Source organism: Monopterus albus, unplaced genomic scaffold (assembly GCF_001952655.1).
Source record: "Monopterus albus unplaced genomic scaffold, M_albus_1.0 scaffold45.1, whole genome shotgun sequence".
NCBI classification, from domain to species: domain Eukaryota; kingdom Metazoa; phylum Chordata; class Actinopteri; order Synbranchiformes; family Synbranchidae; genus Monopterus; species Monopterus albus.
In genome coordinates this window covers 22,596-26,868 of record NW_018127925.1, presented here as the reverse complement: position 1 = coordinate 26,868, position 4,273 = coordinate 22,596, and the positions used below count along the sequence as shown (strand labels likewise).

Genomic DNA, 4,273 nt, shown 5'->3' with positions numbered 1-4,273 from the left:
CCACATTGGTCACAGCTGTACGGTTTCTCTCCAGTGTGAATACGCTGATGGACTTTTAGATGCCCCAACACTCTAAAAGCTGAGCCACATTGGTCACAGCTGTACGGTTTCTCTCCAGTGTGAATATGCTGGTGGCGTTTTAGATTATCCAACCTTCGAAAAGATGAGCCACACTGGTCACAGCTGTACGGCTTCTCTCCAGTGTGAATACGCTGATGGACTTTTAGACTCACCAAATGTCTAAAAGTTGAGCCACATTGGTCACAGCTGTACGGCTTCTCTCCAGTGTGAATACGCCGATGGGGTTTTAGACTCCCCAACTCTCTAAAAGCTGAGCCACATTGGTCACAGCTGTACGGTTTCTCTCCAGTGTGAATACGCTGATGAACTTTTAGATAATCCAACCTTCGAAAAGCTGAACCACATCGGTCACAGCTGTACAGCTTCTCTCCAGTGTGAATACGCTGATGGACTTTTAGATCCCCCAGTTTTCTAAAAGCTCCCCTACATTGGTCACAGCGGTACGGCTTCTCCCCAGTGTGAATACGCTGGTGGACTTTTAAATGCCCCAACATTCTAAAAGCTGAGCCACATTGGTCACAGTTGTACGGTTTCTCTCCAGTGTGAATACGCTGATGGACTTTCAGATGTCCCAGCTGTGTAAAGGCTGCCCCACACTGGTCACAGCTGTACGGCTTCTCTCCAGTGTGAATACGTTGATGGACTTTTACATTCCGCAACTCTCTAAAAGCTGCCCCACACTGGTCACAGTTGTACGGCTTCTCTCCAGTGTGAATACGCTGATGGACTTTTAGTTGACTTGACCTGGTGAAAGTTTTCTCACACCGGTCACACCAATAAGGCTTCTCTCCAGTGTGAATACGCTGATGGACTTTCAGATGTCCCAGCTGTGTAAACGCTGCCCCACACTGGTCACAGGTGTACGGCTTCTCTCCAGTGTGAATATGCTGATGGATTTTTAGATTCCCCAGCTGTGTAAATGCTGCCCCACATTGGTCACAGTTGTGCGGCTTCTCTCCAGTGTGAATACGCTGATGGACTTTTAGAGGTCCCAGCTGTGTAAAGGCTGACCCACATTGGTCACAGATGTACGGCTTCTCTCCAGTGTGAATACGTTGATGGACTTTTAGATGATCGAAACGTGTAAAAGCTGACCCACATTGATCACAGCTGTATGGCTTCTCTGCAGTGTGAATACGTTGATGGACTTTTAGATTCCCCAAATGTCTAAATGCTGACCCACATTGGTCACAGTTGTACGGCTTCTCTCCAGTGTGAATACGCTGATGGAGTTTTAGATACCCTAGCTGTGTAAAGGCTGCCCCACATTGGTCACAGTTGTACGGTTTCTCTCCAGTGTGAATACGCTGATGGACTTTCAGATGTCCCAGCTGTGTAAAGGCTGCCCCACACTGGTCACAGCTGTACGGCTTCTCTCCCGTGGGAATACGTTGATGGACTTTTACATTCCGCAACTCTCTAAAAGCTGCCCCACACTGGTCACAGTTGTACGGCTTCTCTCCAGTGTGAATACGCTGATGGACTTTTAGACTCGTCAACACTGTAAATGCTGACCCACACTGGTCACAGCTGTACGGCTTCTCTCCAGTGTGAATATGCTGATGGACTTTTAGACTCCACAGCTGTGTAAAGGCTGACCCACATTGGTCACAGCTGTATGGCTTCTCTCCAGTGTGAATACGTTGATGGACTTTTAGATTCCCCAGCTGTGTAAATGCTGCCCCACATTGGTCACAGTTGTACGGCTTCTCTCCAGTGTGAATACGCTGATGGACTTTTAGATGTCCCAGCTGTGTAAAAGCTGAACCACATTGGTCACAGTTGTACGGCTTCTCTCCAGTGTGAATACGCTGATGGACTTTTAGATGTCCCAGCTGTGTAAAAGTTGATCCACATTGGTCACAGCTGTACGGCTTCTCTCCAATGTGAATACGCTGATGGACTTTTAGATGTCCCAGATCTCTAAGAGCTGACCCACACTGGTCACAGCTGTACGGCTTCTCTCCAATGTGAATACGTGGATGGACTTTTAGATGTCCCAGATCTCTAAGAGCTGCCCCACACTGGTCACAGCTGTACAGCTTCTCTCCAATGTGAATACACTGATGGACTTTTAGATGTCCCAGATCTCTAAAAGCTGACCCACATTGGTCACAGCTGTAAGGCCTCTCTCCAGTGTGAATATGTTGATGATGCTTTAGATACTGTGATGTTGAGAAGGTCTTGTCACACTGCTGATAGGGGTGAAGCCTCATCCCCACTCCTCTTCCCTGTTCCTATAGCGGCAGACAGACAAAGAGAGTTAAGTGCCATTATTAATCAATATAAAATCATAGCTGACATTTGCAGCATATCTGTGGTTCATAAATCACCTGAGGTTTGACTAAATCATTTCTGTGACACACAGAGGGGCATGGGGTGGCACTGGCCTCTACAGAAACATGACTGATACTCACAGGTGCTCCTTTAACATTTTGAAATTACTGAATGGCAACCCCCATTGCAGACTAGCATCAGCAGAAATGTAGGATCCAAAGATTCTGGAGCTTGAACCATAACACAGACTGGGTTGGTTGATAGTTAGACCTCTGTTACAGAGATTTCAACCTTTTTAAATGTCTCTCCTGAGAAAAGTCTGTTCCTTTAATAAAAAAGGGTCCTTTTCCTCAATATAATACTGTAGGCTCTGTATTTGTACTAGTGAAGCTGCTTGGAAAATATACGAAAAACAAACAGATCTCATTTACTAGCCTATTCATGTTTTTTAGGAGGATGGCATTTCAGGCTATGTCCCAGTGCTTGTTTAACTTTGGTTAATTTCTCAAGATTCTTTCCAGAGACATTTTAATATTTGCATATAAAAATATTCTGCCATACACCATTTATAATCTGACGGGGTTTTTGCTCAAATAGGCTAAGTGAAGCTCTGTAAAGGGCCTGAACACACATGTATCAGGAAGCAGGGAGTGACAGCTGAAGAGATTTAGCAGGTTATGTTTGAGCATCGTTCACATCTACAGTGATCAGGACTCTGTTGTTCACCAAAATATGCCATGAGCAGACATCCCAGAATGCTACAGTGAGGAACAGAAGTATTTGAACACCCTACGATTTTGCAAGTTCTCCCACTTGGAAATCATGGAGGGGTCTAAAATTCACATTGTAGGTGCATTCCCACTCAAAGACAGAATTAAAAAAGAAATTTCAGGAAATCACATTGTATGATTTTTAAAGAATTTATTTGTCTTGCACTGCTGAACATACAGTGCCTTGCGAAAGTATTCGGCCCCCTTGAACTTTGCGACCTTCGAAACGCTTGTACTTAAAGGATGGGGGAAAGTGATTTTACATCTAACAGAGTGAAAAGTACAGAATCACACAAGAGGAAGTAGACACACATCCCTAAAATGAGGAACTGCAGGAGTTTGTGTATGTGACAGAGAAGAGACACACAGCATACTGAGAAAGTAACAAAAATGATGGTTTCAAGCCTAAATGTAAAGAGCTGACTAATAATTGTTTGTCTAATCAATGACAATTCATGTTTAGTCAAAGTATTCAAAATATAAAGATTTGTGTTTTGATTTTAAGGCATTGATAGTTTTGTGTGAATGAAATCAGTGTGTGACTTTAAGGCATTGATAGTTTTGTATGAATGAAATGAGTGTGTAATTCTGATCGTTCTGTTAAAAAGCAATGATGGAATTTTGGTATTTCAGTCAGATGTGAGTTTCTTGTATTTTGGTTATCTGTTCAGATGGTTTAGTTTTCTAGAAAAGAGGAAGTAGAATCCAAGGCTGGATCACAGTGGGGCGGAGGCCGGTTACGGGCAGTGGGTTTGGACTGACAGTAAAAAATATGCAATACTTCAGAACAATATGATTGTGCACACCAAATAAGGTATCAACGGCAAACTGCGGCATCTGGTTGGATGAGAGGACAAAAATCACTGACCAGAACCCTATAAAAACCAAGGCAAAAAGAGGAACGGCGAGTCCTTTCATGGCTGCGGCCAGAGGCTTTGTCCGGTTGACCATCTGACTTCCAGAAGACTGAGGACTGTGGAGAGGCAGTCCGGGGAGAGGGCACCCCTCTGGGGGTGCTTCCCCGCAGGCACCGGCCTGTCAGAAGAGGAAGATGCATGCCAAAGAGGGAGCACCCTTTTCTGGGTGTTTGGACACAGGCATCAGCCTGTCAGAAGAGGAAGATGCATGCCGACATGGGATGAAAC

At 44.7% G+C, this 4,273-nt stretch overlaps 1 pseudogene; it reads right to left on the bottom strand.

The window, feature by feature from the left end:
* Positions 1–644: 644 nt before the first annotated feature.
* LOC109960194 (zinc finger protein 665-like) lies at positions 645–2,427 on the bottom strand (annotated as a pseudogene).
* Positions 2,428–4,273: the final 1,846 nt, after the last annotated feature.